Source organism: Nicotiana tomentosiformis, chromosome 3 (genome assembly GCF_000390325.3).
Source record: "Nicotiana tomentosiformis chromosome 3, ASM39032v3, whole genome shotgun sequence".
NCBI classification, from domain to species: domain Eukaryota; kingdom Viridiplantae; phylum Streptophyta; class Magnoliopsida; order Solanales; family Solanaceae; genus Nicotiana; species Nicotiana tomentosiformis.
Genome location: NC_090814.1, coordinates 110,865,044 through 110,877,810, shown reverse-complemented (window position 1 = coordinate 110,877,810; position 12,767 = coordinate 110,865,044).

Genomic DNA, 12,767 nt, shown 5'->3' with positions numbered 1-12,767 from the left:
CCCTTCTTTCTAAACCTCATAACACCCTTCATGGGCGAAATCCGGAGCAAGACCCGCTCCCCAACCATGAATTCCACGTCGCGAACCTTCTGATCCGCACAATTCTTCTGTCTAGATTGGGCTGTACGAACTCGATCCTGAATTAATTTAACCTTTTCCAAAGCATCCTGAACCAAGTCCGTGCCCAATAGCCTAGCCTCGCCCGACTAAAACCAACTCACCGGAGACCGACACTGTCTATCATACAAAGCCTCGTACGTGGCCATCTAAATGCTTGACTGGTAGCTGTTGTTGTAGGAAAACTCTGGAAGTGGCAAGAACTAATCCCAAGGATCCCCAAACTCCATCACACATGCACGAATCATATTCTCCAATATTTGCATAGTGCGCTCGGACTGCCCGTCCGTCCGAAAGTGAAATGTTGTGCTCAACTCCACCCGGGATACGCAGTTTACATCGCAGTGCTGGAGGGCCATTCAACATGAGTTATGTATGTCCATCTGAGGGTGAAATGATGTGCTCAACCCCAACCATTAAGCCTGACAATCTCGCGAATATAAACCTGATCCAGCTGCTCTGAAGAGTAAGTAGTCACCACTAGAATAAAATGGGCTGACTTGGTCAATCTATCCTCAATCACCCAAATTGCATCGAACTTCCTTTGAGTCCGTGGGAGCCCAACAACAAAATCCATAGTGATCCGCTCCCATTTTCACTCTGGGATCTCTAACCTCTGAAGCAATCCACCTGGTTGCTGATGCTCACACTTCACCTGCTGACAGTTTAGGCACCGAGCTACATATTTCACTATGTCCTTCTTCATTCTCCTCCATCAGTAATGTTGACTCAGGTCCTGATACATCTTCGCGGTACCTGGATGAATGGAGTACCGTGAATTGTGAGCCTTCTAGAGAATCAACTCACACAAACCATCTACATTGGGCACACATAGCCTGTCCTGCATCCGCAATGCACCGTAATCTGTAATAGTGACCTCCTTGGCATCACTGTGTTGAACCGTGTCCTTAAGGACAAGCAGATGGAGGTCGTCATACTGCCGCTCTCTGATACGATCATGAAGAGAAGACCGAGAAACTACACAAGCCAAAACTCGACCCCACTCAGAAACATCCACTCTAACAAACTAGTTGGCCAAGGCCTGAACATCCAAAGCTAATGGCCTCTCTGCTACCAGTAGATATGCTAAGCTGCCCAAACTCTCCGCCTAGCAACTCAAGGCATCACCACTGCATTGGCCTTCCCGGGATGATATAGAATGGTGATATCATAGTCATTAAGAAACTCTAACCACCTCTGCTCCCACAAGTAAAGATCCTTCTATTTGAACAGATGTTGTAGACTCCGATGATCGGTGTAGACCTCACAATGGACACCATACAAATAGTGCCGCCATATCTTCAAGGCATGAACAATAGCTGCTAACTCGAGGTCATGGACAGGATAGTTCTTCTCATGCACCTTTAGCTGTCTAGACGCGTAGGCAATCACCCTACTGTCCTGCATCAACACCGCACCGAGACCAATGCGCGATGCATCACAATACACAGTATAATCCCTCGAACCCGAAGGCAACACCAACACTGGGGCTGTAGTCAAAGCTGTCTTGAGCTTTTGAAATCTCTCCTCACACTCCTCGGTCCACCTGAACGGAGCACCCTTCTGGGTTAGTCTGGTCATAGGTACCGCAATAGACGAGAAATCCTCTAAAAATCAACGGTAATACCCCGTCAAACCAAAAACACTCCGAATCTCCGTAGCTGAAGACGGTCTGGGCCAACTCTGCATTGCTCCAATCTTCTTCGGATCCACCTTGATCCCCTCACTCGACACTACATGACCCAAAAATGCCACCAAATCAAGCCAGAATTCACACTTTAAAAATTTTGCATACAACTTCTTTTCTCTCAAGGTCTGAAGCACAGTCCTCAGGTGCTGCTCATGATTCTATCGGCTCTGGGAGTACACCAGAATGTCTTCAATAAATACAATGACGAATGAGTCAAGATAGGGATGAAGTACAATGTTCATCAAGTGCATGAATGTTGCTGGGGCGTTGGTCAGCCCAAAAGACATCACAAGGAACTCGTAATGTCCATACCGAGTCCTGAAGGCAGTCTTCAGGATATATGGCTCCCGAATCTTCAACTGATGATAGCTTGAATGCAAGAAAATCTTAGAGAACACTCTGGCACCCTGTAGCTAATCAAATAGGTCATCAATACGTGGCAATGGATACCTGTTCTTCATTGTAACCTTGTTCAACTGGCGATAATCAATACACATGTGCATAGAACCATCCTTCTTCTTTACAAACAAGACTGGAGCACCCTAAGGCGAAACACTGGGCAGAATGAAGCCCTTATTAAGCAACTCTTGCAACTACCCCTTTTAACTCTTTCAACTCTCCTAGGGCCATATGATAGGGTGGAACAGAAATGGGCTGAGTGTCCGGTAACAAATCAATGCTAAAATCTACATCCCTCTCAGGCAGCATGCCCGGAAAATCCGCCAAAAATACATCTGGATAATCCTTCACTACCGGAACTGACTCCACAATAGGAGTATTAACACTAACATCCCTCACGAAAGCTAAATAAGCATTACACCCCCTCTCAACCATATGCTTGTTACACTATGTGCATCCCAAGGTGACGTAATGAATATGAGACTTATTAATCATGATGTTTGGATAGAAAATATGATTTTTGGGAAAAATCGGATTAAAGTTGCGGAAAAATCGACTAAGGATTTGTCTTGTAAAGAGCTTTTTGAGAAATATATTTCGTGTGCTATATGAGGTATTTTTGGGACATATTATATATAAAATTGAAGGTCTTGAAATGTAGTTTCCAACACTCTTAATCGTTCATTCATTCGACACCCGAATAAAAAGTTATAAGCGTTGGAAGAAGGACCAATACTAGGGTGCCAAGTAGCACCTTTTGACTTTTCAAACAAAATGGATATTTATATCCTTATCTTGTTTCTTTCTTCAATTTTCCAGAACACACAACCAAATAAAATCCCTAACTTTAATCTTAAGCTCTCTGCAAGAGCTTCAAATAATATTATCATCCCGGGCATGGAATCGAGAAATGATAACATTAAAACGATCCCTAGGATGTAAGTATCGCTATATCGCCTCTCTTTTTCTTTGTAGTTTGAGTTTTGGAAGGTACTTCATAGTTAGGAAAACGTGTAATTTCTGTATTTAAATGTTTAAATATCAAGGAAGGTTGATAAATTCATTTCCTAATAGTTAAAACTCACGGGACGGTGATCGAAAGCCGTGAGTTCGAGTTATTCACTTGTAGCGGACTATTTTGTGGATTGTTTTGTGTTGTTGTTGGGCTACGTGTTTTACTACTATTTTGTGGAGTTTTGGAGGATCAAGGTTGTGTAGAAACACCACATAAATTCAGGGTGGTGGGCCGGTCATTTGTCATAATATTTTCAGACCGCTTGACACTACTACGGTAGTCGTTTTGTGTATGAAGAGATTGGGGTGTGTTGGGCTGTTTTGTAATATTTTGAGGTGTATATAAGGTTGAAAAATAATGTATACATGTTGATATTGTTGTGTTTAGTGTTATCTTGAATTTGAAGGAAGTAAGGATTATAGGGGAGATGCTGCCATTTTTAATACAAAATAAGTTTGTCGTTCATTGTGCGATAGTTGTACCTTTCGTAACTTAATGATTGTATTATTATTGTTGTTGTAGATTAAGGTACGAAGAGACGAGTTCAACTTGGTGATTAGAAATATTGTGATAAGGTATGTTAAGGCTATCCCTTCTTTTCTTTTTGGCATGATCCATATGATGCAAGAAATGAGCAAGTACGCAACTTTCACAAATAATTCTATTCCTAGAAGTACTAAGGTTTCCTATGTTCTTGATTTCCCATATGTCCTACTATCATATCATCTGTTCATGGGTCTCATGACATTCCAAGAGATCTTATTGACTTACTTCATTATGCATTGCATCCATTTATATATGTATATTGGCCCATGACCAGATGGCGTTATATACGCGTATAGTATATGTATATGGGGTATGGGAAAAGGTTATGGCGTTATATATGCACCGCCATCTGATCAGCTGGTATACATTTATGATTTCGCCCACAGAGGCTGAGATGATATGATGGGATGCCATCAGAGGCTTGATGATGTTATCTACGCATATACCTATGCATGATATGATATTTATACGCATATGCATGACATTATAAATGTTTCGTGATTCATAGATCTATTCAGACTTACAGGTTGAGTCCTTTACTCCATGTTTCTTTCATGTCTATTATATACTAATTTTTATGCCTTACATACTCGGTATATTATTCGTACTGACGCCTCTATTGCCTGGGGGCCTGCGTTTCATACCCGCAGGTGCAGGTAGACAGGCTGACGGTCCCCTATCTTAGGATACTTGCTCAGCGAGAGTTGGTGTGCTCCATTTGATCCGGAGCTGCTATTGAGTTTTGGTACGATACTTTTGTATACATATAGGTATGACGGGGCCCAGTCCCGTCCTTTATACAGTTGTACACTCTATTAGAAATTTGTAGACAGTCATGTATAGTTATATAGTATGTGGCCCTGTCGGCTCGCCCTACCGTATTCCGTATATATATATATATATATATATATATATATATATATATATATATATATATATATATATATATATATATATATATATATATATATATGTATGTATATATGTCTTTTGGGCATGTTTTCCCACGTATGTTGTTCATATGAATCAGTAGCTTATTTCCAGACGTTATGCATGACCTACACTTATTTTATGTTTATACCTTAGACGAATGCTTAGGGGTGTTTGATAGGTAGAACTCGGGAACTCGTCACGGCCCATCGATTTGGGTCGTGACAAAAGTGGTATCAGAGCAGTTCCATCCTAGGGTTGTCTACAGACCGTGTCTAGTAGAGTCTTATTTATGAGTGTGTTGTGCACCACACTTATAAATAGGAGGCTGCAGGACATATAGGATGTTACCTTCCTTTCTTATTTTAGATTGTGCGATATAAGAATTCATTTTCCTAACGATATGTTATGTTGTCAGCGATGCCCAAGAAGGCTACAACCGCCTAGAAGGGCAAGTCCGTGGATGATGAGACTAAAAGTAGAGCGCCATGAGTTACCAGGGCTCAGGGAGAGTCACATAATAAGACTCCATCTTAGACTTCACATACTCTACCCTCTCCGGAGGAGATCCGAGGGGCATCAGCTCCAGCGCCAGCCCCAGTACCCCCAGTTCCTTAGCCTGATACACTGGGTCAGAAGATGAGAGATGCTATTTAGCTATTGACTCGATTAGTGACCGCACAGGATCGGCGCCAGGAGGTAGGTTTCGGTCATACAGATAGGGCCATCAGTGCGAGGGTTCGCGATTTCATTAATTTGGACCCTCCCATATTCACTGGAGCAGATCCAGACGAGGATCCTCAAGTATTTATTGATAGGATGCAGAGAACTTAGAGGGTAATGAAGTCCACTGCGACTGAGTTAGTTGAGCTAGCTTCCTATAGACTTCGGGATATTGCAGTTAATTGGTACGAGTCTTGGGAGTTGTCCAGAGGTGAGGATGTCCTTCCAACAGTATGGAAGGAGTTTACAGAGGCTTTTCTTCATCATTATTTGCCACCAAAGCATAGACAGGCCAGAGTTGATAAGTTCCTGACCCTTCGGCAGGGTACTGTGAGTGTTCGGGAGTACAACCTTCAGTTTGATTCTTTGGCTAGGTATGCTCCCACTATTGTAGCTAAGATGGAGGATCGGGTTCACCGATTCGTGATGGGGTTGGAGTCGCACATGCTTGATGATTGTATGTCGGTCTCACTTCATCCAGGCATTGATATTTCTCGTATTCAGGCATACACTCAGGGTGTAGAGGAGCGTAAGCAGAAGCAGAGGGCTGATCGTGAGCATGATAGGGGCCAGAGTAAGAAAGCGAGATCTTCAGGTCCTTCTGGTGAGTTTCGAGGTGGTCAGAGACAGCAGTACCCGAGGTATCCAGCCCATCCATCGGCTAGTGCACCCCCTCAGTTTTTCGGTAGGAGATTTGATTGTTCCACATATTCAGGGTCAGTCATAGTTCCAGGGCCTCTAGTTCTCAGTATAGGGGTGAGTCAAGTCAGATGAGGCCACCCTTTCCACGATGTGCTCAGTGTGGTAAGCAGTATGTCGGGCAGTGCCTCGTGGGGTTGGATGTTTGTTATACTTGTGGTTATCCAGGCCACGTTATGAGAGATTGTCCGACGAGAGGTGGTGCAGGTATAGTTCAGCCAGCGGGATCTTTAGTTGGTTTTTCATCATCAGTATGCCCCCCTGGGCAAGGTTCACATGCACCAACCGGTCGTGGTAGAGGCAGAAGTGGAGCATCTAGCTCGAGCGGTCCTTAGAACCGTATCTATGCCTTAGAGGGTCGACTGGATCATGAGTCATCACCTAATGTTATTACAGATATATTATCAGTCTCCTCATATGATGTATATGCATTGATTGATCCAGGTTCCACCTTATCGTACGTCACTCCATTGGTTGCTAGTAAGTTTGGGATATAACCTGAGTTGATTAAACCTTTTGAGGTGTCTACACCTGTTGGGGATCCAGTGACAGCTAGACGGGTATATAGAGATTGTATAGTAGTAGTTCTTAGTCGCTCTACAGTAACAGACCTGATTGAGCAAGATATGATAGAATTTGATGTTATAATGTGTATGGATTGGTTGGCTTTTTGTTATGCTAACATTGATTGTAGATCAAAGATGGTTCGGTTCCAGTTTCCAAGGGAGCCAGTTCTAGAGTGGAAAGGTAATACTGTATCGCCGAGAGGTAGGTTTATTTCCTATCTCAAGGCAAGGAAGATGATCAAAAAGGGCTATATTTATCACTTAGTTCGGGTACATGATGTGAAAGCAGAGTCACCGACCCTTCAATCTATCCTGGTGGTTAATGAGTTTCCCGATGAGCTTCCAGCCCTTCCGCCAGAGTGGGAGATTGAGTTTACTATTGACACATTACCAAATACTCAGCCGATATCTATTCCTCCTTATAGAATAGCACCTGTAGAGCTGAGAGAGTTGAAAGAACAACTGATGGAATTTGCTTAAGAAAGGCTTTATCAGACCTAGTACATCACCGTGGGGAGCACCTGTGTTATTTTATGAGAAAGAAAGATGGTTCCTTACGGATGTGTATTGATTATAGACAATTGAATAAGGCGACGATCAAGAATAAGTACCCGCTCCCGAGGATTGATGATTTATTTGATCAGTTGCAGGGTGCCAGGTGTTTCTCGAAGATAGACTTGAGGTCTGGGTACCATCAGGTAAGCGTTATAGAGAAGGATATTCCGAAGACAGCATTCACGACCAGATATGGGCACTTTGAGTTTCGTGTTATGTCGTTCGGTTTGACCAATGCCCCAGCGGTATTCATGGACTTGATGAACCGTGTGTTTAGACCCTTTCTAGATCTATTCGTGATTGTATTTATAGATGATATTTTGGTTTATTCTCGTTCAGAGGCTGATCATGCAGATCATTTGCGTATTGTGCTCAGAGATCTACAAGAAAGGAAGTTGTATACAAAATTTTCTAAATGTGAATTCTGGTTGAATTTTGTAGCCTTCCTTGGTCATATTATTTTGGGTGAGGGTATCCGGGTCGATACACAGAAGATTGAGGCAGTGAAGACTTGGCCTAGACCCACGACACCGACAGAGGTTCGTAGCTTCCTGAGTTTGGCAGGTCATTACAGGAGATTTGTAGAGGGGTTTTCTTCCCTTTCAACACCATTGACAAAGTTGACTCAGAAGGCAACTAAGTTTCAGCGGACTGATGCTTGTGAGCGGAGTTTCCAAGAATTGAAGGACAGATTGACTACAGCACCAGTTCTGACACTTCCAGAAGGGACTGATGGTTATGCTATCTGTGATGACCCAAAAGGTCATCTTATATTTTAGAACTCGATTCTGCACTCTTAAGCCTTAAATAAATATTCATTTTTACCCTCCTCAATTTGCGTGCGTAGTCCGGGCATGTTTCCGGAAAACTTTTATGTTGAAAATTGATAAAAATAAGAATTTTTGCCTTAAAAGTTGATTTTAGTTGACTTCGGTCAATATTTTTGGTAAACGGGCCTGGATCCGTGTTTTAATTGTCCCGGTGGGTCCGTATCAAATTATTGAACCTGGGCGTATGCCTGAAATCGAATTCGGAGGTCCCTAGCTCGAGTTATGAATTTTTGATGAAAATTAAAAGTTTGAAAATTTATTGTTTTTAAGAATTTGTTTAACATTTGATCTTGTTGGTATCGGGCTCGTATTTTGGTTCCGAAGCCCGGTAAAGGTTCATTATGATATTTAAAACTTGTGAGTGAAATTTGGTGAGAAACGGAATTGGTTTGACGTGATTCGGACGTCTGGTTGTGAAAATAGAGGTCTTAAAGCTTTCTTGAAAATTTCATTAGATTTTGTGCTACATTCGTAGTTCTAGGTGTTATTTTGGTGACTTGATCGTGTGAGGAAGTTCGTATGACATTTTTAGATTTGTGTGCATGTTTGGTTTTGAGCCCCGAGGGCTCGGGTGAGTTTCGGATAGGCTACGGGATATTTTGGACTTAGAAAAATCTGGTATTTTTGCTGTATCTGGTGTCTGCTATGTTGTGCTTCATGATCGCGTAGTCACTCTCGTGATCACGAAGGGGAAACTGGACTGGGGAGTATTTTACTCTACACGAATGCGAGACCATGGTCGTAAACGCGGAGCATTGGGGGGAGTTGCTCTATGCGAATGCGTAGTTTTAGCTAGGCTGGGCAGGGGAACTGGGAAACTCTACGCGAATGCGAGCCCTATCTCGCGAACACGAAGGTAAAGTGGGTTAAGCCTTCGTGAATGCGTAAAGCCTCCCGCGATCGTGTAAGTCCTAAAGAGACTGCTCTTCGCGAGCGCAACAGTTTTCACGCGATCGCGATGAACATTTTCGCCCAGCACTTAACAGAATCTAAAAACAGGAATTGGCCATTTATTTCATTTTCTCAAAAACCAAACGGACTAGAGGCGATTTTCAAGAGTTGTTTTCTTCCCCAAAGTGTTGGTAACCATTTTCTTTCAATCACCCATTACAACCTAAAATCTAGAGTTTTCATGGTAGAATTAGGGGTTAGGGTAGAAACTAGGAATTTCAGAAATTTGGGGATTTAGACCTCAATTTAAGGTCGGATTCTAAAACCAATTATATATCCGGGCTCGGGGGTGAATGGGTAAATGGATTTTGGTCCGAACCTCAGGTTTTGACCAAGCGGGCCGGGGGTCGATTTTCGACCTTTTGGAGGAAAATTTGGGAAAATTTAATTATTGCAATATAATTGATTCCTTTAGCAATATTTGATATTATTGAGTCATTTTTGAATAGATACGAGTGGTTTGGAGGAGAATTCTAAAGGAAAAGCTTAATTGAGAATTAAGTGGCCTTTGGAGCAAGGTAAGTGTTGTGTCTAACCCTGACTTGAGGGAATTAGGAACCCCAAACTATTTGTTATGTGAAACTCATGTGAACGGCGTATATATAAGGTGATGAGTACTTATGCACCGCCAATTTACATGTTTTTCCTGTTTCTCCCGTTTTTCTTATATTGACTCTTTCCTATGCCTAATTGCTACGTGTTTATACTAGCGTTGTTAAATTGACTGTTCTTATCACGTTTATGGATTTTCTAGTGATATTTGAGAATTTATTTCAAAGTTGAGATTGATATTGTGGAACCAAATGTTGAAGTAAGGCTTGTACTTGTTATTCTATCTTCCTGTTGTTATTTATGCATTGCATTATGGTAAGAGAGAGTGTTAATGCACGAAGGGTGATGTCGTGCCATATTGTGAGTGTTTATGCACAAAGGGTGATGCCGTGCCACATTGTGAGTGTTAATGCATGAAGGGTGATGCTATGCCATATTGTGAGTGTTAATGCACGAAGGGTGATGTCGTGCCATGATATGAGAGTTAATGCACGAAGGGTGATGCCGTGTCGTTTCTATTGATTTATGGTGAGATTCAGAATAAAAGCACGAAGGGTGATGCCGTGCATTTTTCCTTTACTGTATTCGTTGTTTTTGTTGATTCATAGTATATTGGTTGTTCCAGTTTTCACTCTACTGTGGCTCTTTATTTCGTATTTCCCCAGTATGTCCCCCCTCTTGATAATTCTTGTCTAGCTTTTCTTTACTATTATTTATACATACACTGTTAAATTGTACAGGTTGATTTGTAGATGCCTTGCCTTAGCCTCGTCACTACTTTGTCGAGGTTAGGCTCGACACTTACCAGTACATGGGGTCGGTTGTACTGATACTGCACTCTGCACTTTCTGTTCAGATTTTGGTACCGGCTCGGGTTGATTGAGATTTTTGCTATTGGACCGCAATCCGGAGTTTCAATGTAGATCTGTTGGCGCTCATAGACCTTGAATTCCCCGTCTATCTTTTCTGTTCTACTATTTCTTTCATTCAGACAGTTGTATTTCTTTCAGACTATTACTTGTAGTGAATTCTAGAATGTTCGTGAATTGTGACTCCAGATCCGGATGGTAGTAATTAAGGCAGTCTTTATATTATTCCGCACTTATTATATTTCATCTTAGTTGGTTATTGTTATTTACTGAATGGAAATAAGGTTTTGTTTTAATGATTCTCTAACGTTGTCTTGCCTAGCAAGTGAAATGTTATGCGCCATCATGGTCCCCAAGGTGGGAATTCCGGGTCGTGACAAGTTGGTATCAAAGCACTAGGTTGCCTAGGTCTCACGATTTACGAGCAAGCTTAGTAGAGTCTGGAGAATCGGTACGGAGACGTCTATGCTTATCTTCCAGAGGCTATGAAGTTTAGGAACAAATTTCACTTATATTCTCCTCTGTCGTGCGATGTTGTTTTCTCAATACTGATTGAACTCTTCTACTCTTATTCTCTCGCAGATGGCGAAAACACGTACCGCTTCCTCAGCTGAGCAGCAGCCAGAGCCTCCAGTGGCAGCTCTTATGAGGGGCAGAGGTCAAGGCCGAGGCTGTGCCAGAGGCCGAGGCAGGGGCAGGGCTCAGCCTAGAGCTCGAGCAGCAGCCCCAGTAGTGGAGCCTCAGATAGATCTTGATGAGGAGATTCCAGCCCAGACTATTCCTGCCGGGCCAGCTCAGGTTCCGGAGGGGTTCATTGCCACCTCAGTACTTCAGGACGCTTTGGTCCGTTTGGTAGGCCTTATGGAGAGTGTGTCCCAGACTGGTGCATTTTCCATGGCACCAGCCATCTCTCAGGCTAGAGGAGGGGCCTAGACTCCCACTACTCCCGCTCCAGAGCAGATAGCTCCCCAGTATCAGGCTCCAGCAGTTCATCTAGTTGGAGTAGTTCAGCCGGTTGTTGCGCCGCAGACCGGTGATGGGTTAGCTATGTCTTCTGAGGCTTTATGGAGATTGGACAGGTTTACCAAGCTCTTCCCAGTTCACTTTAGTGGTGCCCCTTCAAAGGATCCCCAGGAGTATCTTGACAGCTATCACGAGGTTCTACAGAACATAGGTATTGTGGAGACCAATGGGGTCGATTTTGCTGTATTTAAGATGACTGGTTCCGCCAAGAAATGGTGGAGAGATTATTTGTTGACCAGACCAGCTGGGTCGCCTGCTCTTACTTGGGACCAATTCTCTCAGCTCTTCATAGAGAAGTTTCTACCTATCACATTGAGAGAGGAGCGTCGTCGTCAGTTTGAGCGTCTCTAGCAGGGCAGTATGACTGTTACTCAGTATGAGACCCATTTTGTGGACTTGGCCCATCATGATCTTCTTCTGCTTCCCACCGAGAGATAGAGGGTGAGGAGGTTTCTTGATGGACTTGCTCAGCCTATCAGATTACAGATGGCTAAGGAGACTGGGAGTGAGATTTCTTTTCAGGCTGCTGCTAATGTCGCCAGACGAGTGGAGATGGTTCTTGCTCAGGGAGGTCAGGGGTGAGTTCAGCGGTGCGTCATCTAGAGGTAGGGGTACTTTTGGTATAGGCCATCCTCCCAGGCCATTTCATTCAGCACTCCCGGCATCCCACGGTACCTCAGGTGGTTGTGGTCCTCACATGCCTTATTCCGACCAGTTAGCTTACAGTACACCACCAGCTCCTATTAGTGCACCTCCACTCCAGAGTTATCAGGGTGCTTACTCAGGTCGACAGGGTCAGTTTCAGGGTCAACAGTCATAGCAGCCGAGGTTATGTTATACTTGTGGTGATCCGAGGTACATTCCTAGATTTTGCCCTCATGCAACGGGCAGCCCACAGCATCAGAGTTCTCGTGCCATGGTTTCGGCACTAGTTGCTGCACCACCTGCTCAGCCAGCTAGAGGCAGGGGTCAGGCAACCAGAGGTAGAGGCCTGACTGTTAGAGGTGGAGGTCAGGCTGTTAGAGGTGGAGACTAGCCATCTAGAGGTCGTCCCAGGGACAGGTACTGTTTCAGTTTGTAGTAGAGATGCTTCATTTTTATTTGATCCGGGATCTACTTACTCCTATGTGTCATCCTATTTTGCTTCATATTTGGTTGTACCCCGTGATTCCTTGAGTGCTCCTGTGTGTGTGTCCACGCCAGTGGGAGATGCTATTGTTGTAGATTGTGTTTATCGTTCGTGTGTGGTCACCATTAGGAGTCTTGAGACTCATGTAGATCTTCTACTTCTCGACATGGTTG